This window comes from Hypanus sabinus, chromosome 21 (genome assembly GCF_030144855.1).
Source record: "Hypanus sabinus isolate sHypSab1 chromosome 21, sHypSab1.hap1, whole genome shotgun sequence".
NCBI classification, from domain to species: domain Eukaryota; kingdom Metazoa; phylum Chordata; class Chondrichthyes; order Myliobatiformes; family Dasyatidae; genus Hypanus; species Hypanus sabinus.
In genome coordinates, this window is record NC_082726.1 from 68,505,398 (window position 1) to 68,531,160 (window position 25,763).

Sequence of the window (25,763 nt, forward strand, 5' to 3'; positions counted from 1 at the left end):
GTGGGTGTGAATCTCTGAAAATCTGTTTGGTGCTGGGTGGGTGTGAATCTCTGAAAATCTGGCCGTGGTGGGTGGGTGTGAATCTCTGAAAATCTGTTCGGTGGTGGGTGGGTGTGAATCTCTGAAAATCTGTCAGGTGGTGGGTGGGTGTGAATCTCTGAAAATCTGTTTGGTGCTGGGTGGGTGTGAATCTCTGAAAATCTGTCCGTGGTGGGTGGGTGTGAATCTCTGAAAATCTGTTCAGTGGTGGGTGGGTGTGAATCTCTGAAAATCTGTTCGGTGGTGGGTGGGTGTGAATCTCTGAAAATCTGTTCCGTGGTGGGTGGGTGTGAATCTCTGAAAATCTGTTCGGTGGTGGGTGGGTGTGAATCTCTGAAAATCTGTTTGGTGCTGGGTGGGTGTGAATTTCTGAAAATCTGTTCCGTGGTGGGTGGCTGTGAATCTCTGAAAATCTGTTCCGTGGTGGGTGGGTGTGAATCTCTGAAAATCTGTTCAATGCTGGGTGGGTGTGAATCTCTGAAACTCTGTTTGGTGCTGGGTAGGTGTGAATCTCTGAAAATCTGTCCGTGGTGGGTTTCTGTGAATCTCTGAAAATCTGTTCCGTGGTGGGTGGGTGTGAATTTCTGAAAATCTGTTCCGTGGTGGGTGGGTGTGAATCTCAGAAAATCTGTTCAATGCTGGGTGGGTATGAATCTCTGAAAATCTGTTCGGTGGTGGGTGGGTGTGAATCTCTGAAAATCTGTTCCGTGGTGGGTGGGTGTGAATTTCTGAAAATCTGTCCGGTGGTGGGTGGGTGTGAATCTCTGAAAATCTGTTTGGTGCTGGGTGGGTGTGAATCTCTGAAAATCTGTCCGTGGTGGGTGGGTGTGAATCTCTGAAAATCTGTTCGGTGGTGGGTGGGTGTGAGTCTCTGAAAATCTGTTCGGTGGTGGGTGGGTGTGAAACTCTGAAAATCTGTTCCGTGGTGGGTGGGTGTGAATCTCTGAAAATCTGTTCAATGCTGGGTGGGTGTGAATCTCTGAAACTCTGTTTGGTGCTGGGTAGGTGTGAATCTCTGAAAATTTGTCCGTGGTGGGTGGCTGTGAATCTCTGAAAATCTGTTCCGTGGTGGGTGGGTGTGAATTTCTGAAAATCTGTTCCGTGGTGGGTTGGTGTGAATCTCTGAAAATCTGTTCAATGCTGGGTGGGTATGAATCTCTGAAAATCTGTTCCGTGGTGGGTGGGTGTGAATCTCTGAAAATCTGTTCCGTGGTGGGTGGGTGTGAATCTCTGAAAATCTGTTCCGTGGTGGGTGGGTGTGAATCTCTGAAAATCTGTTCCGTGGTGGGTGCGTGTGAATCTCTGAAAATCTGTTCCGTGGTGGGTGGGAGTGAATCTCTGAAAATCTGTTCAATGCTGCGTGGGTGTGAATCTCTGAAAATCTGTTCCGTGGTGGGTGGCTGTGAATCTCTGAAAATCTGTTCAATGCTGGGTGGGTGTGAATCTCTGAAAATCTGTTCTGTGGTGGGTGGGTGTGAATCTCTGAAAATCTGTTCAATGCTGGGTGGGTGTGAATCTCTGAAAATCTGTTCCGTGGTGGGTGGCTGTGAATCTCTGAAAATCTGTCCGGTGGTGGGTGGGTGTGAATCTCTGAAAATCTGTTTGGTGCTGGGTGGGTGTGAATCTCTGAAAATCTGTCCGTGGTGGGTGGGTGTGAATCTCTGAAAATCTGTTCGGTGGTGGGTGGGTGTGAATCTCTGAAAATCTGTCCGGTGGTGGGTGGGTGTGAATCTCTGAAAATCTGTTTGGTGCTGGGTGGGTGTGAATCTCTGAAAATCTGTCCGTGGTGGGTGGGTGTGAATCTCTGAAAATCTGTTCGGTGGTGGGTGGGTGTGAATCTCTGAAAATCTGTTCGGTGGTGGGTGGGTGTGAATCTCTGAAAATCTGTTCCGTGGTGGGTGGGTGTGAATCTCTGAAAATCTGTTCGGTGGTGGGTGGGTGTGAATCTCTGAAAATCTGTTTGGTGCTGGGTGGGTGTGAATTTCTGAAAATCTGTTCCGTGGTGGGTGGCTGTGAATCTCTGAAAATCTGTTCCGTGGTGGGTGGATGTGAATCTCTGAAAATCTGTTCAATGCTGGGTGGGTGTGAATCTCTGAAACTCTGTTTGGTGCTGGGTAGGTGTGAATCTCTGAAAATCTGTCCGTGGTGGGTGGGTGTGAATTTCTGAAAATCTGTTCCGTGGTGGGTGGGTGTGAATCTCTGAAAATCTGTTCAATGCTGGGTGGGTATGAATCTCTGAAAATCTGTTCGGTGGTGGGTGGGTGTGAATCTCTGAAAATCTGTTCCGTGGTGGGTGGGTGTGAATTTCTGAAAATCTGTCCGGTGGTGGGTGGGTGTGAATCTCTGAAAAACTGTTTGGTGCTGGGTGGGTGTGAATCTCTGAAAATCTGTTCCGTGGTGGGTGGGTGTGAATCTCTGAAAATCTGTTCAATGCTGGGTGGGTGTGAATCTCTGAAACTCTGTTTGGTGCTGGGTAGGTGTGAATCTCTGAAAATCTGTCCGTGGTGGGTGGCTGTGAATCTCTGAAAATCTGTTCCGTGGTGGGTGGGTGTGAATTTCTGAAAATCTGTTCCGTGGTGGGTGGGTGTGAATCTCTGAAAATCTGTTCAATGCTGGGTGGGTATGAATCTCTGAAAATCTGTTCGGTGGTGGGTGGGTGTGAATCTCTGAAAATCTGTTCCGTGGTGGGTGGCTGTGAATCTCTGAAAATCTGTTCGGTGGTGGGTGGGTGTGAATCTCTGAAAATCTGTCCGGTGGTGGGTGGGTGTGAATCTCTGAAAATCTGTTCCGTGGTGGGTGGGTGTGAATTTCTGAAAATCTGTTCCGTGGTGGGTGGGTGTGAATCTCTGAAAATCTGTTCAATGCTGGGTGGGTATGAATCTCTGAAAATCTGTTCCGTGGTGGGTAGGTGTGAATCTCTGAAAATCTGTTCCGTGGTGGGTGGGTGTGAATCTCTGAAAATCTGTTCCGTGGTGGGTGGGTGTGAATCTCTGAAAATCTGTTCCGTGGTGGGTGGGTGTGAATCTCTGAAAATCTGTTCCGTGGTGGGTGGGAGTGAATCTCTGAAAATCTGTCCGTCGTGGGTGGCTGTGAATCTCTGAAAATCTGTTCGGTGGTGGGTGGGTGTGAATCTCTGAAAATCTGTTCGGTGGTGGGTGGGTGTGAATCTCTGAAAATCTGTTTTGTGCTGGGTGGGTGTGAATCTCTGAAAATCTGTCCGTGGTGGGTGGGTGTGAATCTCTGAAAATCTGTTCCGTGGTGGGTGGGTGTGAATCTCTGAAAATCTGTCCGTGGTGGGTGGGTGTGAATCTCTGAAAATCTGTTCCGTGGTCGGTGGGTGTGAATCTCTGAAACTCTGTTTGGTGCTGGGTAGGTGTGAATCTCTGAAAATCTGTCCGTGGTGGGTGGGTGTGAATCTCTGAAAATCTGTTCGGTGGTGGGTGTGTGTGAACTTCTGAAAATCTGTTCCGTGGTGGGTGGGTGTGAATCTCTGAACATCTGTTCCGTGCTGGGTGGGTGTGAATCTCTGAAAATCTGTCCGTGGTGGGTGGGTGTGAATCTCTGAAAATCTGTCCATGGTGGGTGGGTGTGAATCTCTGAAAATCTGTTCGGTGGAGGGTGGGTGTGAATCTCTGAAAATCTGTTCCGTGGTGGGTGGGTGTGAATCTCTGAACATCTGTTCCGTGGTGGGTGGGTGTGAATCTCTGAAAATCTGTCCGTGGTGGGTGGGTGTGAATCTCTGAAAATCTGTTCCGTGGTCGGTGGGTGTGAATCTCTGAACATCTGTTCCGTGGTGGGTGGGTGTGAATCTCTGAAAATCTGTTCGGTGCTGGGTGGGTGTGAATCTCTGAAAATCTGTTCCGTGATGGGTGGGTGTGAATCTCTGAAAATCTGTTCCGTGGTGGGTGGGTGTGAATCTCTGAAAATCTTTTCCGTGGTGGGTGGGTGTGAATCTCTGAACATCTGTTCCGTGGTGGGTGGGTGTGAATCTCTGAACATCTGTTCCGTGGTGGGTGGGTGTGAATCTCTGAAAATCTGTTCCGTGGTGGGTGGGTGTGAATATCTGAAAATCTGTTCAATGCTGAGTGGGTGTGAATCTCTGAAAATCTGTCCGTGGTGGGTGGGTGTGAATCTCTGAATATCTGTTCAATGCTGGGTGGGTGTGAATCTCTGAAAATCTGTCCGTGGTGGGTGGGTGTGAATCTCTGAACATCTGTTCCGTGGTGGGTGGGTGTGAATCTCTGAACATCTGTTCCGTGGTGGGTGGGTGTGAATCTCTGAAAATCTGTTCCGTGGTGGGTGGGTGTGAATCTCTGAAAATCTGTTCAATGCTGGATGGGTGTGAATCTCTGAAAATCTGTTCCGTGGTGGGTGGGTGTGAATCTCTGAAAATCTGTTCGGTGGTGTGTGGGTGTGAATCTCTGAAAATCTGTTCAATGCTGGATGGGTGTGAATCTCTGAAAATCTGTTCGGTGGTGGGTGGGTGTGAATCTCTGAAAATCTGTTCCGTGGTGGGTGGGTGTGAATCTCTGAACATCTGTTCCGTGGTGGGTGGGTGTGAATCTCTGAACATCTGTTCCGTGGTGGGTGGGAGTGAATCTCTGAAAATCTGTCCGTGGTGGGTGGGTGTGAATCTCTGAACATCTGTTCCGTGGTGGGTGGGTGTGAATCTCTGAAAATCTGTTCCGTGGTGGGTGGCTGTGAATCTCTGAAAATCTGTTCACTGCTGGGTGGGTGTGAATCTCTGAAAATCTGTCCGTGGTGGGTGGGTGTGAATCTCTGAACATCTGTTCCGTGGTGGGTGGGTGTGAATCTCTGAAAATCTGTTCGGTGGTGGGTGGGTGTGAATCTCTGAAAATCTGTTCAGTGGTGGGTGGGTGTGAATCTCTGAAAATCTGTTTGGTGCTGGGTGGGTGTGAATCTCTGAAAATCTGTTCCGTGGTGGGTGGCTGTGAATCTCTGAAAATCTGTTCCGTGGTGGGTGGGTGTGAATCTCTGAAAATCTGTTCGGTGGTGGGTGGGTGTGAATCTCTGAAAATCTGTTCAGTGGTGGGTGGGTGTGAATCTCTGAAAATCTGTTTGGTGCTGGGTGGGTGTGAATCTCTGAAAATCTGTTCCGTGGTGGGTGGCTGTGAATCTCTGAAAATCTGTTCCGTGGTGGGTGGGTGTGAATCTCTGAAAATCTGTTCAATGGTGGGTGGGTGTGAATCTCTGAAAATCTGTTCCGTGGTGGGTGGGTGTGAATCTCTGAAAATCTGTTCAATGCTGGATGGGTGTGAATCTCTGAAAATCTGTTCCGTGGTGGGTGGGTGTGAATCTCTGAACATCTGTTCCGTGGTGGGTGGGTGTGAATCTCTGAACATCTGTTCCGTGGTGGGTGGGTGTGAATCTCTGAACATCTGTTCCGTGGTGGGTGGGTGTGAATCTCTGAAAATCTGTCCGTGGTGGGTGGGTGTGAATCTCTGAAAATCTGTTCCGTGGTGGGTGGGTGTGAATCTCTGAAAATCTGTTCGGTGGTGGGTGGGTGTGAATCTCTGAAAATCTGTTTGGTGCTGGGTGGGTGTGAATCTCTGAAAATCTGTCCGTGGTGGGTGGGTGTGAATCTCTGAAAATCTGTTCAATGCTGGGTGGGTATGAATCTCTGAAAATCTGTTCCGTGGTGGGTGGGTGTGAATCTCTGAAAATCTGTTCCGTGGTGGGTGGGTGTGAATCTCTGAAAATCTGTTCAATGCTGGGTGGGTATGAATCTCTGAAAATCTGTTCGGTGGTGGGTGGGTGTGAATCTCTGAATATCTGTTCGGTGGCGGGTGGGTGTGAATCTCTGAATATCTGTTCGGTGGTGGGTGGGTGTGAATCTCTGAAAATCTGTCCGTGGTGGGTGGGTGTGAATCTCTGAACATCTGTTCCGTGGTGGGTGGGTGTGAATCTCTGAAAATCTGTCCATGGTGGGTGGGTGTGAATCTGTGAAAATCTGTTTGGTGCTGGGTGGGTGTGAATCTCTGAAAATCTGTCCGTGGTGGGTGGCTGTGAATCTCTGAAATTCTGTTCCGTGGTGGGTGGGTGTGAATCTCTGAAAATCTGTTCAATGCTGGATGGGTGTGAATCTCTGAAAATCTGTTCCGTGGTGGGTGGGTGTGAATCTCTGAAAATCTGTTCCGTGGTGGGTGGGTGTGAATCTCTGAACATCTGTTCCGTGGTGGGTGGGTGTGAATCTCTGAACATCTGTTCCGTGGTGGGTGGGTGTGAATCTCTGAACATCTGTTCCGTGGTGGGTGGGTGTGAATCTCTGAAAATCTGTCCGTGGTGGGTGGGTGTGAATCTCTGAAAATCTGTTCCGTGGTGGGTGGGTGTGAATCTCTGAAAATCTGTTCGGTGGTGGGTGGGTGTGAATCTCTGAAAATCTGATTGGTGCTGGGTGGGTGTGAATCTCTGAAAATCTGTCCGTGGTGGGTGGGTGTGAATCTCTGAAAATCTGTTCAATGCTGGGTGGGTATGAATCTCTGAAAATCTGTTCCGTGGTGGGTGGGTGTGAATCTCTGAAAATCTGTTCCGTGGTGGGTGGGTGTGAATCTCTGAAAATCTGTTCAATGCTGGGTGGGTATGAATCTCTGAAAATCTGTTCGGTGGTGGGTGGGTGTGAATCTCTGAATATCTGTTCGGTGGCGGGTGGGTGTGAATCTCTGAATATCTGTTCGGTGGTGGGTGGGTGTGAATCTCTGAAAATCTGTCCGTGGTGGGTGGGTGTGAATCTCTGAACATCTGTTCCGTGGTGGGTGGGTGTGAATCTCTGAAAATCTGTCCATGGTGGGTGGGTGTGAATCTGTGAAAATCTGTTTGGTGCTGGGTGGGTGTGAATCTCTGAAAATCTGTCCGTGGTGGGTGGCTGTGAATCTCTGAAATTCTGTTCGGTGGTGGGTGGGTGTGAATCTCTGAAAATCTGTCCGGTGGTGGGTGGTTGTGAATCTCTGAAAATCTGTTTGGTGCTGGGTGGGTGTGAATCTCTGAAAATCTGTCCGTGGTGGGTGGGTGTGAATCTCTGAAAATCTGTTCGGTGGTGGGTGGGTGTGAATCTCTGAACATCTGTTCCGTGGTGGGTGGGTGTGAATCTCTGAAAATCTGTTCAGTGGTGGGTGGGTGTGAATCTCTGAATATCTGTTTGGTGCTGGGTGGGTGTGAATCTCTGAAAATCTGTTCCGTGGTGGGTGGGTGTGAATCTCTGAAAATCTGTTCAATGCTGGGTGGGTGTGAATCTCTGAAAATCTGTCCGTGGTGGGTGGGTGTGAATCTCTGAACATCTGTTCCGTGGTGGGTGGGTGTGAATCTCTGAACATCTGTTCCGTGGTGGGTGGGTGTGAACCTCTGAACATCTGTTCCATGGTGGGTGGGTGTGAATCTCTGAATATCTGTTCCGTGGTGGGTGGGTGTGAATCTCTGAACATCTGTTCCGTGGTGGGTGGGTGTGAATCTCTGAACATCTGTTCCGTGGTGGGTGGGTGTGAATCTCTGAAAATCTGTTCCGTAGCAGGTGGGTGTGAATCTCTGAAAATCTGTTCCGTGGTGGGTGGGTGTGAATCTCTGAAAATCTGTTCGGTGCTGGGTGGGTGTGAATCTCTGAAAATCTGTTTGGTGCTGGGTGGGTGTGAATCTCTGAAAATCTGTTCCGTGGCGGGTGGGTGTGAATCTCTGAAAATCTGTTCCGTGGTGGGTGGCTGTGAATCTCTGAAAATCTGTTCCGTGGTGGGTGGCTGTGAATCTCTGAATATCTGTTCCATGGTGGGTGGGTGTGAATCTCTGAAAATCTGTTCCGTGGTGGGTGGGTGTGAATCTCTGAAAATCTGTTCCGTGGCGGGTGGGTGTGAATCTCTGAAAATCTGTTCCGTGGCGGGTGGGTGTGAATCTCTGAAAATCTGTCCGTGGTGGGTTGGTGTGAATCTCTGAAAATCTGTTTGGTGCTGGGTGGGTGTGAATCTCTGAAAATCTGTTCCGTGGTGGGTGGGTGTGAATCTCTGAACATCTGTTCCGTGGTGGGTGGGTGTGAATCTCTGAACATCTGTTCCGTGGTGGGTGGGTGTGAATCTCTGAACATCTGTTCCGTGGTGGGTGGGTGTGAATCTCTGAAAATCTGTTCCGTGGCGGGTGGGTGTGAATCTCTAAATATCTGTTCCGTGGTGGGTGGGTGTGAATCTCTGAAAATCTGTTCGGTGCTGGGTGGGTGTGAATCTCTGAAAATCTGTTCGGTGCTGGGTGGGTGTGAATCTCTGAAAATCTGTCCGTGGTGGGTGGGTGTGAATCTCTGAAAATCTGTTTGGTGCTGGGTGGGTGTGAATCTCTGAAAATCTGTTCCGTTGTGGGTGGGTGTGAATCTCTGAAAATCTGTTCCGTGGTGGGTGGGTGTGAATCTCTGAAAATCTGTTCCGTGGCGGGTGGGTGTGAATCTCTGAAAATCTGTTCCGTGGTGGGTGGCTGTGAATCTCTGAAAATCTGTTCCGTGGTGGGTGGCTGTGAATCTCTGAAAATCTGTTCCGTGGTGGGTGGGTGTGAATCTCTGAAAATCTGTTCCGTGGTGGGTGGCTGTGAATCTCTGAATATCTGTTCCGTGGTGGGTGGGTGTGAATCTCTGAAAATCTGTTCCGTGGTGGGTGGGTGTGAATCTCTGAAAATCTGTTCCGTGGCGGGTGGGTGTGAATCTCTGAAAATCTGTTCCGTGGCGGGTGGGTGTGAATCTCTGAAAATCTGTCCGTGGTGGGTGGGTGTGAATCTCTGAAAATCTGTTTGGTGCTGGGTGGGTGTGAATCTCTGAACATCTGTTCTGTGGTGGGTGGGTGTGAATCTCTGAACATCTGTTCCGTGGTGGGTGGGTGTGAATCTCTGAAAATCTGTTCCGTGGCGGGTGGGTGTGAATCTCTGAATATCTGTTCCGTGGTGGGTGGGTGTGAATCTCTGAAAATCTGTTCGGTGCTGGGTGGGTGTGAATCTCTGAAAATCTGTTCGGTGCTGGGTGGGTGTGAATCTCTGAAAATCTGTCCGTGGTGGGTGGGTGTGAATCTCTGAAAATCTGTTTGGTGCTGGGTGGGTGTGAATCTCTCAAAATCTGTTCCGTTGTGGGTGGGTGTGAATCTCTGAAAATCTGTTCCGTGGTGGGTGGGTGTGAATCTCTGAAAATCTGTTCCGTGGCGGGTTGGTGTGAATCTCTGAAAATCTGTTCCGTGGTGGGTGGCTGTGAATCTCTGAAAATCTGTTCCGTGGTGGGTGGCTGTGAATCTCTGAAAATCTGTTCCGTGGTGGGTGGGTGTGAATCTCTGAAAATCTGTTCCGTGGTGGGTGGGTGTGAATCTCTGAAAATCTGTTCCGTGGTGGGTGGGTGTGAATCTCTGAACATCTGTTCCGTGGTGGGTGGGTGTGAATCTCTGAAAATCTGTTCCGTGGCGGGTGGGTGTGAATCTCTGAATATCTGTTCCGTGGTGGGTGGGTGTGAATCTCTGAAAATCTGTTCGGTGCTGGGTGGGTGTGAATCTCTGAAAATCTGTTCGGTGCTGGGTGGGTGTGAATCTCTGAAAATCTGTCCGTGGTGGGTGGGTGTGAATCTCTGAAAATCTGTTTGGTGCTGGGTGGGTGTGAATCTCTGAAAATCTGTTCCGTTGTGGGTGGGTGTGAATCTCTGAAAATCTGTTCCGTGGTGGGTGGGTGTGAATCTCTGAAAATCTGTTCCGTGGCGGGTTGGTGTGAATCTCTGAAAATCTGTTCCGTGGTGGGTGGCTGTGAATCTCTGAAAATCTGTTCCGTGGTGGGTGGCTGTGAATCTCTGAAAATCTGTTCCGTGGTGGGTGGGTGTGAATCTCTGAAAATCTGTTCCGTGGTGGGTGGGTGTGAATCTCTGAAAATCTGTTCCGTGGTGGGTGGGTGTGAATCTCTGAAAATCTGTTCCGTGGCGGGTGGGTGTGAATCTCTGAAAATCTGTCCGTGGCGGGTGGGTGTGAATCTCTGAAAATCTGTTCAATGCTGGGTGGGTGTGAATCTCTGAATATCTGGACCTTGGAGAGCTGAGGAGACAATCATTGATGCTGTTTGATACTGAGAAGGAGGAATGTCGGGAATGGAGGGAGAAGGCAGGAAAAGGTGTTTTGAGATGGAAGGTATTGAGAGGGATTAGGCTCAAGGAGCTGAATAGACTTCTCTGATTTTGTGCTGTGGGTACATAGTATCTGCCTTCTGTAAATGACCAGGCCCAGGCCCCTGTCCAGCCCAAACTGCACTGATCTGAGTGGTCTTCCAAGACCTAACAAAACCAAGAGTGATCTAGAGATCACTAAAAACCAGTAATCTAGAGAGTACTGTAAGACCCTGGAAGACTTCCTTACCTGGAGAGTGTTCATGAACCAGATGGGATTCTATTGTAATCTAGAAGTTTCATGGTTAACATATTAAACAATATTGACTGGTTACTGCATAGTGGAGATTGGCTGAGCCAGAAGCAGTAGGAAGTAGGCTGCATACACAGAGAACCTCAGCTTCTGATGGAGGGAGAAGGGGATGGATTGTTTTAAGACTCAGAATCCCAGGAAAGTATTCAGGAACCAGGCAGGATTCTATAGTATCTAGAAGTTTCAAGTTGACAACATTTTGTTAAATTCCAGGTATACCTGTGAATCAATTAACAATTGAAGTTTTCTGCTACCTGGAACTGTATCAAGGTGAATGGATCACAGATCTGATACACTGCTGCAGGGCAGGGTTTCCCAGCACATAGATGTAGCAATTAGTTTCTACGTTGACACTGTGCCTTGAAGAATTTATCCCCTTGTTTCAGAACAAGGTGACACTGGGAATAGCTAAATGCTAACTTCAAGCTGAGCTTGTGTCATTTAGAGGCAATTTGCACTGATTGGCTTGAGGCACCATTGATGTTATTTCCTGGTGGTCTGCTCCACCTTCTGACACTCCCCTTTTGTATGAGTTAGTAGTCCTAAAATTTGTGGAATGAGCAGTAAGTCAGAAACTGTAGGACTGGCATGGATTCATAGTAAAAATCCCTCAGACTAATTACCTGAATACACAAGGCCATGAGATTCCAGTCCTTTAAACTGTTAATTGTTTGGAATTAACTTGTGGTTTTTTTTTGCCAATTAATCTTAATTTGTTATTTTAGAATTTCAAATTGAGTTGAAGATTAATTTTCAGCTTGCTAATTGAAACTACATCGGCCTCATTGTATGATTTTCCCCAACATATGAAGCTATCACCATGAAGCCCATTGCCAGTAATCACTTTGTGAAGAAAAAGGATATAGTGCTTTCCTGGCATATATGACGATTGCTCTGAAGCCCATCATCATTAATCAGTTTGTAAATTGAATGGGTTCCACTCCCTGTAAGCATCCTAACCCTGTTTAGGACTGATCGCAGGTGTTTGAGTGAGGCTGGTGCCCATGCTGTGAATAGATTGTGATGCCACACTTGTCCTGGCTCAGTAGAAACACGGCCCAGCCTTACCCTGGAGTGGTGCTCCCAGCCCTCGACTGCGGGAAGGTCTGGTGTGGGGCAACACAGAGATGGTGTGGTTGTAGAGATCTGTTGACTGTCCCACCACCAGTGTCAAACCCATTGCTTTAAGATAAAAGGTTAGTTTTATTTGTCACATGAACATTGAAATATACAGTGAAATGAATTGTTTATGATAATGATCAACACAGTATGAAGGTGTGCTGGAGACAGCCTGCAAGAGTCACTACACTTCCAGCACCAACATAACATACCCAAAACCGGTATGTCTAAGTGGTACGTCTTTAGACTGTGGGAAGAAACCGCAGCACCTGGAGCAAACCCACACAATCATGGGGAGAACATACAAACTCCTGACAGAAAGCAGTGGGATTGGACTTGATGGCAGTTACAGCCTGAGCATTCTCCCACCTCACCGGTCCTGCTATCTGTCAGTCAGAGCCAGTGCCTCAGACAGCACTTAACCAGAGTCCAGCTCTCCCAGTGAGAGCCATTCCCTGCCCGCTGTGCTCTCGGGAGTCACGACTCCTACACCCTGGCATCTCCGTGTCGTTGACCCACTGAGCTCGCAGCAGACCTTAATGAGATCCACAGAACAGGGAGACAGGATCCATTGGGGGCCTAATGTGATTTTTTTTAAAAGACTCATTGGAAATTTAGAGCCACTGAAAAATATGGATAGGGCAGACAGGATCACTGATGTGAATAGTCATAAACGTAATCAGGATGTGTACCAGATAGCTTCCATCTACACGGTTAGAAATTGGGGAAATTAATTTGCAGACAGTGTGGTCAGGTTGTTCAGAATATTTGCTCAGGGTGGTCTGCTCAGAGAAATAAAACAGTCCATCCCCTTACACCTCCATCAGAACCTCAGATCCTCTGCACAGGGACCCGACTGCTTCAAGCCCAGTCAATGACCACAATGCAGTAACAAGTAAATATTGTTTAAGATGATAACCATGAAACTTTTAGATTACAATAGAATCCAGTCTGGTTCATAAACAGTCTCCAGGGAAGGAAGTCTTCATGGGTCTAAGAGTGCTCTCAAATTTAAATGCTCACTCTACGGATTCTTCAGTGTTGGAACATCACTAGGATCAGGACAGTTTGGACTGGACTGGACGGTAGGAGTTGGTGTTACAGTTTGGACTGGACGATAGGAGTTGGTGTTACAGTTTGGACTGGACTGGACGGTAGGAGTCGGTGTTACAGTTTGGACTGGACTGGACGGTAGGAGTCGGTGTTACAGTTTGGACTCGTCGGCAGGAGTTGGTGTTACAGTTTGGACTGGACAGTAGGAGTTGGTGTTACAGTTTGGACTGGACTGGACGGTAGGAGTTAGTGTTACAGTTTGGACTGGACAGTAGAAGTTGGTGTTACAGTTTGGACTGGACTGGACGGTAGGAGTCGGTGTTACAGTTTGGACTGGATGGTAGGAGTTGGTGTTTCAGTTTGAACTGGACTGGACGGTAGGAGTCGGTGTTACAGTTTGGACTGGACTGGACGATAGGAGTCGGTGTTACAGTTTGGACTGGACGGTAGGAGTTGGTGTTACAGTTTGGACTGGACTGGACGGTAGGAGTTGGTGTTACAGTTTGGACTGGACGGTAGGAGTTGGTGTTTCAGTTTGGACTGGACTGGACGGTAGGAGTTGGTGTTACAGTTTGGACTGGACGGTAGGAGCTGGTGTTTCAGTTTGGACTGGACTGGACGGTAGGAGTTGGTGTTTCAGTTTGGACTGGATGGTAGGAGCTGGTGTTTCAGTTTGGACTGGACGGTAGGAGCTGGTGTTTCAGTTTGGACTGGACTGGACGGTAGGAGTTGGTGTTACAGTTTGGACTGGACTGGACTGAACGGTAGGAGTTGGTGTTACAGTTTGAACTGGACTGGGCAGTAGGAGTCGGTGTTACAGTTTGGACTGGACAGTAGGAGTTGGTGTTACAGTTTGGACTGGACTGAACGGTAGGAGTCAGTGTTACAGTTTGGACTGGACTGGACGATAGGAGTCGGTGTTACAGTTTGGACTGGACTGAACGGTAGGAGTTGGTGTTATAGTTTGGACTGGACGGTAGGGGTCGGTGTTACAGTTTGCACTGGACTGGACGGTAGGAGTTGGTGTTACGGTTTGGACTGGGTGGTAGGAGTTGGTGTTACGGTTTGGACTGGGTGGTAGGAGTTGGTGTTTCAGTTTGGACTGGACTGGACGGTAGGGGACGGTGTTACAGTTTGGACTGGACTGGACGGTAGGAGTCGGTGTTACAGTTTGGACTGGACTGGACAATAGGAGTTGGTGTTACAGTTTGGACTGGACTGGACGGTAGGAGTCGGTGTTACAGTTTGGACTGGACTGGACGGTAGGAGTTGGTGTTACAGTTTGGACTGGACAATAGGAGTCGGTGTTACAATTTGGACTGGACGGTAGGGGTCGGTGTTACAGTTTGGACTGGACGGTAGGGGTCGGTGTTACAGTTTGGACTGGACGGTAGGAGTCGGTGTTACAGTTTGGACTGGACTGGACAGTAGGAGTTGGTGTTACAGTTTGGACTGGACTGGACGGTAGGAGCTGGTGTTACAGTTTGGACTGGACGGTAGGAGTTGGTGTTACAGTTTGGACTGGACTGGACGGTAGGAGTTGGTGTTACAGTTTGGACTGGACTGGAAGGTAGGAGTTTGTGTTACAGTTTGGACTGGACTGGACAGTAGGAGTTGGTGTTACAGTTTGGACTGGACTGGACGGTAGGAGTTGGTTTTACAGTTTGGACTGGACGGTAGGAGTTGGTGTTACAATTTGGACTGGACAGGACGGTAGGAGCTGGTGTTACAGTTTGGACTGGACGGTAGGAGTTGGTGTTTCAGTTTGGAGTAGACTGGATGATAGGAGTTGGTGTTACAGTTTGGACTGGACTGGACGGTAGGAGTCGGTGTTACAGTTTGGACTTGACGGTAGGGGTTGGAGGTACAGTTTGGATTGGACTGGATGATAGGAGTTGGTGTTACAGTTTGGAGTAGACTGGATGATAGGAGTTGGTGTTACGGTTTGGACTGGATGATAGGAGTTGGTGTTACAGTTTGGACTGGACTGGACGATAGGAGTTGGTGTTACATTTTGGAGTAGACTGGATGGTAGGAGTTGGTGTTACAGTTTGGACTGGACTGGACGGTAGGAGTCGGTGTTACAGTTTGGACTGGACTGGACGGTAGGAGTCGGTGTTACAGTTTGGATTGGACTGTAGGAGTAGGTGTTACAGTTTGGACTGGACTGGACGGTAGGGGTCGGTGTTACAGTTTGCACTGGACTGGACGGTAGGAGTTCTTGTTACAGTTTGGACTGGACGGTAGGAGTTGGTGTAACAGTTTGGACTGGACTGGACGGTAGGGGTCGATGTTACAGTTTGGACTGGACGGTAGGGGTCATTGTTACAGTTTGCACAGGACTGGACGGTAGGAGTCGGTGTTACAGTTTGGACTGGACTGGACAATAGGAGTTGGTGTTACAGTTTGGACTGTACTGGACGGCAGGAGTTTCTGTTACAGTTTGGACTGGACTGGAAGGTAGGAGTTGGTGTTACAGTTTGGACTGGATGGTAGGAGTCGGTGTTACAGTTTGGACTGGACTGGACTGGACAGTAGGAGTTGGTGTTACAGTTTGGACTGGACTGGACGGTAGGAGTTGGTGTTACAGTTTGGACTGGACTGGACGGTAGGATATGGTGTTACAGTTTGGACTGGACTGGACGGTAGGAGTTGGTGTTACAGTTCGGACTGGACTGGACGGTAGGAGCTGGTGTTTCAGTTTGGACTGGACTGGACGGTAGGAGTTGGTGTTACAGTTTGGACTGGACTGGACGGTAGGAGTTGGTGTTACAGTTTGGACTGGACTGGACGGTAGGAGTTGGTGTTACAGTTTGGACTGGACTGGAAGGTAGGAGTTGGTGTTACAGTTTGGACTGGACGGTAGGAGTTGGTGTTACAGTTTGGACTGGACGGTAGGAGTTGGTGTTACAGTTTGGACTGGACTGGACGGTAGGAGTTGGTGTTACAGTTTGGACTGGACTGGAAGGTAGGAGTTTGTGTTACAGTTTGGACTGGACTGGACAGTAGGAGTTGGTGTTACAGTTTGGACTGGACTGGACGGTAGGAGTTGGTTTTACAGTTTGGACTGGACGGTAGGAGTTGGTGTTACAATTTGGACTGGACAGGACGGTAGGAGCTGGTGTTACAGTTTGGACTGGACGGTAGGAGTTGGTGTTTCAGTTTGGAGTAGACTGGATGATAGGAGTTGGTGTTACAGTTTGGACTGGACTGGACGGTAGGAGTCGGTGTTACAGTTTGGACTTGACGGTAGGGGTTGGAGGTACAGTTTGGATTGGACTGGATGATAGGAGTTGGTGTTACGGTTTGGACTGGATGGTAGGAGTTGGTGTTACGGTTTGGACTGGACTGGACGGTAGGAGTTGGTGTTACAGTTTGGAGTAGACTGGATGATAGGAGTTGGTGTTACGGTTTGGACTGGATGATAGGAGTTGGTGTTACAGTTTGGACTGGACTGGACGATAGGAGTTGGTGTTACATTTTGGAGTAGACTGGATGGTAGGAGTTGGTGTTACAGTTTGGACTGGACTGGACGGTAGGAGTCGGTGTTACAGTTTGGACTGGACTGGACGGTAGGAGTCGGTGTTACAGTTTGGATTGGACTGTAGGAGTAGGTGTTACAGTTTGGACTGGACTGGACGGTAGGGGTCGGTGTTACAGTTTGCACTGGACTGGACGGTAGGAGTTCTTGTTACAGTTTGGACTGGACGGTAGGAGTTGGTGTAACAGTTTGGACTGGACTGGACGGTAGGGGTCGATGTTACAGTTTGGACTGGACGGTAGGGGTCATTGTTACAGTTTGCACAGGACTGGACGGTAGGAGTCGGTGTTACAGTTTGGACTGGACTGGACAATAGGAGTTGGTGTTACAGTTTAGACTGTACTGGACGGCAGGAGTTTCTGTTACAGTTTGGACTGGACTGGAAGGTAGGAGTTGGTGTTACAGTTTGGACTGGATGGTAGGAGTCGGTGTTACAGTTTGGACTGGACTGGACTGGACAGTAGGAGTTGGTGTTACAGTTTGGACTGGACTGGACGGTAGGAGTTGGTGTTACAGTTTGGACTGGACTGGACGGTAGGATATGGTGTTACAGTTTGGACTGGACTGGACGGTAGGAGTTGGTGTTACAGTTCGGACTGGACTGGACGGTAGGAGCTGGTGTTTCAGTTTGGACTGGACTGGACGGTAGGAGTTGGTGTTACAGTTTGGACTGGACTGGACGGTAGGAGTTGGTGTTACAGTTTGGACTGGACTGGACGGTAGGAGTTGGTGTTACAGTTTGGACTGGACTGGAAGGTAGGAGTTGGTGTTACAGTTTGGACTGGACGGTAGGAGTTGGTGTTACAGTTTGGACTGGACTGGACAGTTGGAGTCGGTGTTACGGTTTGGACTGGACTGGACGGGAGGAGTCGGTGTTACAGTTTGGACTGGACGGTAGGAGTTGGTGTTACAGTTTGCACTGGACTGGACGGTAGGAGTCGGTGTTACAGTTTGGACTGGACTGGACGGTAGGAGTCGGTGTTACAGTTTTCACTGGACTGGACGATAGGAGTTGGTGTTACAGTTTGGACTGGACTGGACGGTAGGAGTTGGTGTTACAGTTTGGACTGGACGGTAGGAGTCGGTGTTACAGTTTGGACTGGACTGGACGGTAGGAGTCGGTGTTACAGTTTGGACTGGACGGTAGGAGTCGGTGTTACAGTTTGGACTGGACGGTAGGAGTCGGTGTTACAGTTTGGACTGGACTGGACGGTAGGAGTCGGTGTTACAGTTTGGACTGGACTGGACGGTAGGAGTCGGTGTTACAATTTGCACTGGACTGGACGGTAGGAGTCGGTGTTACAGTTTGGACTGGACTGGACGGTAGGAGTCGGTGTTACAGTTTGGACTGGACGGTAGGAGTCGGTGTTACAGTTTGGACTGGACTGGACGGTAGGAGTCGGTGTTACAGTTTGGACTGGACTGGACGGTAGGAGTCGGAGTTACAGTTTGGACTGGACTGGACGGTAGGAGTCGGTGTTACAGTTTGGACTGGACGGTAGGAGTCGGTGTTACAGTTTGGACTGGACGGTAGGAGTCGGTGTTACAGTTTGGACTGGACTGGACGGTAGGAGTTGGTGTTACAGTTTGGACTGGACGGTAGGAGTCGGTGTTACAGTTTGGACTGGACTGGACGATAGGAGTTGGAGTTACAGTTTGGACTGGACTGGACTGTAGGAGTTGGTGTTACAGTTTGGACTGGACTGGATGGTAGGAGTTGGTGTTACAGTTTGGACTGGACGGTAGGAGTTGGTGTTACAGTTTGGACTGGACGGTAGGAGTCGGTGTTACAGTTTAGACTGGATGGTAGGAGTCGGTGTTACAGTTTGGACTGGACGGTAGGAGTTGGTGTTACAGTTTGGACTGGACGGTAGGAGTTGGTGTTACAGTTTGGACTGGACTGGAAGGTAGGAGTTGGTGTTACAGTTTGGACTGGACGGTAGGAGTTTCTGTTACAGTTTGGACTGGACGGTAGGAGTTTCTGTTACAGTTTGGACTGGACTGGACGGTAGGAGTCGGTGTTACAGTTTGGACTGGACGGGAGGAGTTGGTGTTACAGTTTGCACTGGACTGGACGGTAGGAGTTGGTGTTACAGTTTGGACTGGACGGTAGGAGTCGGTGTTACAGTTTGCACTGGACTGGACGGGAGGAGTTGGTGTTACAGTTTGCACTGGACTAGACGGTAGGAGTTTGTGTTACAGTTTGGACTGGACTGGACGGTAGGAGTTTGTGTTACAGTTTGGACTGGACGGTAGGAGTTTGTGTTACAGTTTGGACTGGACGGTAGGAGTTTGTGTTACAGGTTGGACTGGACTGGACGGTAGGAGTCGGTGTTACAGTTTGCACTGGACTGGACGGGAGGAGTCGGTGTTACAGTTTGCACTGGACTGGACGGTAGGAGTTGGTGTTACAGTTTGGACTGGACTGGACGGTAGGAGTTGGTGTTACAGTTTGGACTGGACGGGAGGAGTTGGTGTTACAGTTTGCACTGGACGGTAGGAGTCGGTGTTACAGTTTGGACTGGACGGTAGCAGTCGGTGTTACAGTTTGCACTGGACTGGACGGGAGGAGTTGGTGTTACAGTTTGCACTGGACTGGACGGTAGGAGTTTGTGTTACAGTTTGGACTGGACTGGACGGTAGGAGTTTGTGTTACAGTTTGGACTGGACTGGATGATAGGAGTTGGTGTTATAGTTTGCACTGGACTGGACGGTAGTAGTTTGTGTTACAGTTTGGACTGGACTGGACGGTAGGAGTTTGTGTTACAGTTTGGACTGGACGGTAGGAGTCGGTGTTACAGTTTGGACTGGACGGTAGGAGTCGGTGTTACAGTTTGGACTGGACGGTAGGAGTTGGTGTTACAGTTTGGACTGGACTGGACGGTAGGAGTTGGTGTTACAGTTTGGACTGGACTGGACGGTAGGAGTTGGTGTTACAGTTTGGACTGGACGGTAGGAGTCGGTGTTACAGTTTGGACTGGACTGGACGGTAGGAGTTGGTGTTACAGTTTGGACTGGACTGGACGGTAGGAGTTGGTGTTACAGTTTGGACTGGACTGGACGGTAGGAGTCGGTGTTACATTTTGGACTGGACTGGACGGTAGGAGTTGGTGTTACAGTTTGGACTGGACGGTAGGAGTTGGTGTTACAATTTGGACTGGACAGGATGGTAGGAGCTGGTGTTTCAGTTTGGACTGGACTGGACGGTAGGAGTTGGTGTTACTGTTTGGACTGGACTGGACGGTAGGAGTTGGTGTTACAGTTTGGACTGGACGGTAGGAGTTTGTGTTACAGTTTGGACTGGACTGGACGGTAGGAGTTGGTGTTACAGTTTGGACTGGACGGTAGGAGTTGGTGTTTCAGTTTGGACTGGACTGGACGGTAGGAGTTGGTGTTACAGTTTGGACTGGACGGTAGGAGCTGGTGTTTCAGTTTGGACTGGACTGGACGGTAGGAGTTGGTGTTTCAGTTTGGACTGGATGGTAGGAGCTGGTGTTTCAGTTTGGACTGGACGGTAGGAGCTGGTGTTTCAGTTTGGACTGGACTGGACGGTAGGAGTTGGTGTTACAGTTTGAACTGGACGGTAGGAGTTGGTGTTACAGTTTGGACTGGACGATAGGAGTTGGTGTTACAGTTTGGACTGGACTGGACGGTAGGAGTTGGTGTTTCAGTTTGGACTGGACGGTAGGGGTCGGTGTTACAGTTTGCACTGGACTGGACGGTAGGAGTTCTTGTTACAGTTTGGACTGGACGGTAGGAGTTGGTGTAACAGTTTGGACTGGACTGGACGGTAGGGGTCGATGTTACAGTTTGGACTGGACGGTAGGGGTCATTGTTACAGTTTGCACAGGACTGGACGGTAGGAGTCGGTGTTACAGTTTGGACTGGACTGGACAATAGGAGTTGGTGTTACAGTTTGGACTGTACTGGACGGCAGGAGTTTCTGTTACAGTTTGGACTGGACTGGAAGGTAGGAGTTGGTGTTACAGTTTGGACTGGATGGTAGGAGTCGGTGTTACAGTTTGGACTGGACTGGACTGGACAGTAGGAGTTGGTGTTACAGTTTGGACTGGACTGGACGGTAGGAGTTGGTGTTACAGTTTGGACTGGACTGGACGGTAGGATATGGTGTTACAGTTTGGACTGGACTGGACGGTAGGAGTTGGTGTTACAGTTCGGACTGGACTGGACGGTAGGAGCTGGTGTTTCAGTTTGGACTGGACTGGACGGTAGGAGTTGGTGTTACAGTTTGGACTGGACTGGACGGTAGGAGTTGGTGTTACAGTTTGGACTGGACTGGACGGTAGGAGTTGGTGTTACAGTTTGGACTGGACTGGAAGGTAGGAGTTGGTGTTACAGTTTGGACTGGACGGTAGGAGTTGGTGTTACAGTTTGGACTGGACTGGACAGTTGGAGTCGGTGTTACGGTTTGGACTGGACTGGACGGGAGGAGTCGGTGTTACAGTTTGGACTGGACGGTAGGAGTTGGTGTTACAGTTTGCACTGGACTGGACGGTAGGAGTCGGTGTTACAGTTTGGACTGGACTGGACGGTAGGAGTCGGTGTTACAGTTTTCACTGGACTGGACGATAGGAGTTGGTGTTACAGTTTGGACTGGACTGGACGGTAGGAGTTGGTGTTACAGTTTGGACTGGACGGTAGGAGTCGGTGTTACAGTTTGGACTGGACTGGACGGTAGGAGTCGGTGTTACAGTTTGGACTGGACGGTAGGAGTCGGTGTTACAGTTTGGACTGGACGGTAGGAGTCGGTGTTACAGTTTGGACTGGACTGGACGGTAGGAGTCGGTGTTACAGTTTCGACTGGACTGGACGGTAGGAGTCGGTGTTACAGTTTGCACTGGACTGGACGGTAGGAGTCGGTGTTACAGTTTGGACTGGACTGGACGGTAGGAGTCGGTGTTACAGTTTGGACTGGACGGTAGGAGTCGGTGTTACAGTTTGGACTGGACTGGACGGTAGGAGTCGGTGTTACAGTTTGGACTGGACTGGACGGTAGGAGTCGGAGTTACAGTTTGGACTGGACTGGACGGTAGGAGTCGGTGTTACAGTTTGGACTGGACGGTAGGAGTCGGTGTTACAGTTTGGACTGGACGGTAGGAGTCGGTGTTACAGTTTGGACTGGACTGGACGGTAGGAGTTGGTGTTACAGTTTGGACTGGACGGTAGGAGTCGGTGTTACAGTTTGGACTGGACTGGACGATAGGAGTTGGAGTTACAGTTTGGACTGGACTGGACTGTAGGAGTTGGTGTTACAGTTTGGACTGGACTGGACGGTAGGAGTTGGTGTTACAGTTTGGACTGGACGGTATTAGTTGGTGTTACAGTTTGGACTGGACGGTAGGAGTCGGTGTTACAGTTTAGACTGGATGGTAGGAGTCGGTGTTACAGTTTGGACTGGACTGGACGGTAGGAGTTGGTGTTACAGTTTGGACTGGACGGTAGGAGTTGGTGTTACAGTTTGGACTGGACTGGAAGGTAGGAGTTGGTGTTACAGTTTGGACTGGACGGTAGGAGTTTCTGTTACAGTTTGGACTGGACGGTAGGAGTTTCTGTTACAGTTTGGACTGGACTGGACGGTAGGAGTCGGTGTTACAGTTTGGACTGGACGGGAGGAGTTGGTGTTACAGTTTGCACTGGACTGGACGGTAGGAGTTGGTGTTACAGTTTGGACTGGACGGTAGGAGTCGGTGTTACAGTTTGCACTGGACTGGACGGGAGGAGTTGGTGTTACAGTTTGCACTGGACTAGACGGTAGGAGTTTGTGTTACAGTTTGGACTGGACTGGACGGTAGGAGTTTGTGTTACAGTTTGGACTGGACGGTAGGAGTTTGTGTTACAGTTTGGACTGGACGGTAGGAGTTTGTGTTACAGGTTGGACTGGACTGGACGGTAGGAGTCGGTGTTACAGTTTGCACTGGACTGGACGGGAGGAGTCGGTGTTACAGTTTGCACTGGACTGGACGGTAGGAGTTGGTGTTACAGTTTGGACTGGACTGGACGGTAGGAGTTGGTGTTACAGTTTGGACTGGATGGGAGGAGTTGGTGTTACAGTTTGCACTGGACGGTAGGAGTCGGTGTTACAGTTTGGACTGGACGGTAGCAGTCGGTGTTACAGTTTGCACTGGACTGGACGGGAGGAGTTGGTGTTACAGTTTGCACTGGACTGGACGGTAGGAGATTGTGTTACAGTTTGGACTGGACTGGACGGTAGGAGTTTGTGTTACAGTTTGGACTGGACTGGATGATAGGAGTTGGTGTTATAGTTTGCACTGGACTGGACGGTAGTAGTTTGTGTTACAGTTTGGACTGGACTGGACGGTAGGAGTTTGTGTTACAGTTTGGACTGGACGGTAGGAGTCGGTGTTACAGTTTGGACTGGACGGTAGGAGTCGGTGTTACAGTTTGGACTGGACGGTAGGAGTTGGTGTTACAGTTTGGACTGGACTGGACGGTAGGAGTTGGTGTTACAGTTTGGACTGGACTGGACGGTAGGAGTTGGTGTTACAGTTTGGACTGGACGGTAGGAGTCGGTGTTACAGTTTGGACTGGACTGGACGGTAGGAGTTGGTGTTACAGTTTGGACTGGACTGGACGGTAGGAGTTGGTGTTACAGTTTGGACTGGACTGGACGGTAGGAGTCGGTGTTACATTTTGGACTGGACTGGACGGTAGGAGTTGGTGTTACAGTTTGGACTGGACGGTAGGAGTTGGTGTTACAATTTGGACTGGACAGGATGGTAGGAGCTGGTGTTTCAGTTTGGACTGGACTGGACGGTAGGAGTTGGTGTTACTGTTTGGACTGGACTGGACGGTAGGAGTTGGTGTTACAGTTTGGACTGGACGGTAGGAGTTTGTGTTACAGTTTGGACTGGACTGGACGGTAGGAGTTGGTGTTACAGTTTGGACTGGACGGTAGGAGTTGGTGTTTCAGTTTGGACTGGACTGGACGGTAGGAGTTGGTGTTACAGTTTGGACTGGACGGTAGGAGCTGGTGTTTCAGTTTGGACTGGACTGGACGGTAGGAGTTGGTGTTTCAGTTTGGACTGGATGGTAGGAGCTGGTGTTTCAGTTTGGACTGGACGGTAGGAGCTGGTGTTTCAGTTTGGACTGGACTGGACGGTAGGAGTTGGTGTTACAGTTTGAACTGGACGGTAGGAGTTGGTGTTACAGTTTGGACTGGACGATAGGAGTTGGTGTTACAGTTTGGACTGGACTGGACGGTAGGAGTTGGTGTTTCAGTTTGGACTGGACGGTAGGAGTTGGTGTTACAGTTTGCACTGGACAGGACGGTAGGAGTTGGTGTTACATTTTGGAGTAGACTGGATGGTAGGAGTTGGTGTTACAGTTTGGACTGGACTGGACGGTAGGAGTCGGTGTTACAGTTTGGACTGGACTGGACGGTAGGAGTCGGTGTTACAGTTTGGATTGGACTGTAGGAGTAGGTGTTACAGTTTGGACTGGACTGGACGGTAGGGGTCGGTGTTACAGTTTTGCACTGGACTGGATGGTAGGAGTTCTTGTTACAGTTTGGACTGGACGGTAGGAGTTGGTGTTACAGTTTGCACAGGACTGGACGGTAGGAGTCGGTGTTACAGTTTGGACTGGACTGGAAGGTAGGAGTTGGTGTTACAGTTTGGACTGGATGGTAGGAGTCGGTGTTACAGTTTGGACTGGACTGGACTGGACAGTAGGAGTTGGTGTTACAGTTTGGACTGGACTGGACGGTAGGAGTTGGTGTTACAGTTTGGACTGGACTGGACGGTAGGATTTGGTGTTACAGTTTGGACTGGACTGGACGGTAGGAGTTGGTGTTACAGTTTGGACTGGACTGGACGGTAGGAGCTGGTGTTTCAGTTTGGACTGGACTGGACGGTAGGAGTTGGTGTTACAGTTTGGACTGGACTGGACGGTAGGAGTTGGTGTTACAGTTTGGACTGGACTGGAAGGTAGGAGTTGGTGTTACAGTTTGGACTGGACGGTAGGAGTTGGTGTTACAGTTTGGACTGGACTGGACGGTAGGAGTTGGTGTTACAGTTTGGACTGGACAGGATGGTAGGAGCTGGTGTTTCAGTTTGGACTGGACTGGACGGTAGGAGTTGGTGTTACTGTTTGGACTGGACTGGACGGTAGGAGTTGGTGTTACAGTTTGGACTGGACGGTAGGAGTTTGTGTTACAGTTTGGACTGGACTGGACGGTAGGAGTTGGTGTTACAGTTTGGACTGGACGGTAGGAGTTGGTGTTTCAGTTTGGACTGGACTGGACGGTAGGAGTTGGTGTTACAGTTTGAACTGGACGGTAGGAGTTGGTGTTACAGTTTGGACTGGACGATAGGAGTTGGTGTTACAGTTTGGACTGGACTGGACGGTAGGAGTTGGTGTTTCAGTTTGGACTGGACGGTAGGGGTCGGTGTTACAGTTTGCACTGGACTGGACGGTAGGAGTTGGTGTTACAGTTTGGACTGGACGGTAGGAGTCGGTGTTACAGTTTGGACTGGACTGGACGGTAGGAGTTGGTGTTACAGTTTGGACTGGACTGGACGGTAGGAGTTGGTGTTACAGTTTGGACTGGACTGGACGGTAGGAGTCGGTGTTACATTTTGGACTGGACTGGACGGTAGGAGTTGGTGTTACAGTTTGGACTGGACGGTAGGAGTTGGTGTTACAATTTGGACTGGACAGGATGGTAGGAGCTGGTGTTTCAGTTTGGACTGGACTGGACGGTAGGAGTTGGTGTTACTGTTTGGACTGGACTGGACGGTAGGAGTTGGTGTTACAGTTTGGACTGGACGGTAGGAGTTTGTGTTACAGTTTGGACTGGACTGGACGGTAGGAGTTGGTGTTACAGTTTGGACTGGACGGTAGGAGTCGGTGTTACAGTTTGGACTGGACTGGACGGTAGGAGTTGGTGTTACAGTTTGGACTGGACTGGACGGTAGGAGTTGGTGTTACAGTTTGGACTGGACTGGACGGTAGGAGTTGGTGTTACAGTTTGGACTGGACGGTAGGAGTTTGTGTTACAGTTTGGACTGGACTGGACGGTAGGAGTCGGTGTTACAGTTTGGACTGTACTGGACGGCAGGAGTTTCTGTTACAGTTTGGACTGGACTGGAAGGTAGGAGTTGGTGTTACAGTTTGGACTGGATGGTAGGAGTCGGTGTTACAGTTTGGACTGGACTGGACTGGACAGTAGGAGTTGGTGTTACAGTTTGGACTGGACTGGACGGTAGGAGTTGGTGTTACAGTTTGGACTGGACTGGACGGTAGGATATGGTGTTACAGTTTGGACTGGACTGGACGGTAGGAGTTGGTGTTACAGTTCGGACTGGACTGGACGGTAGGAGCTGGTGTTTCAGTTTGGACTGGACTGGACGGTAGGAGTTGGTGTTACAGTTTGGACTGGACTGGACGGTAGGAGTTGGTGTTACAGTTTGGACTGGACTGGACGGTAGGAGTTGGTGTTACAGTTTGGACTGGACTGGAAGGTAGGAGTTGGTGTTACAGTTTGGACTGGACGGTAGGAGTTGGTGTTACAGTTTGGACTGGACTGGACAGTTGGAGTCGGTGTTACG

General features: G+C 49.5%; 1 protein-coding gene across 2 annotated transcripts in view; it reads left to right on the top strand.

Moving 5' to 3' along the window:
* The window catches only part of comtd1 (catechol-O-methyltransferase domain containing 1), a 98,707-nt gene that overhangs the window by 46,339 nt on the left and 26,605 nt on the right, over positions 1-25,763 (top strand). The window lies entirely within an intron of this gene.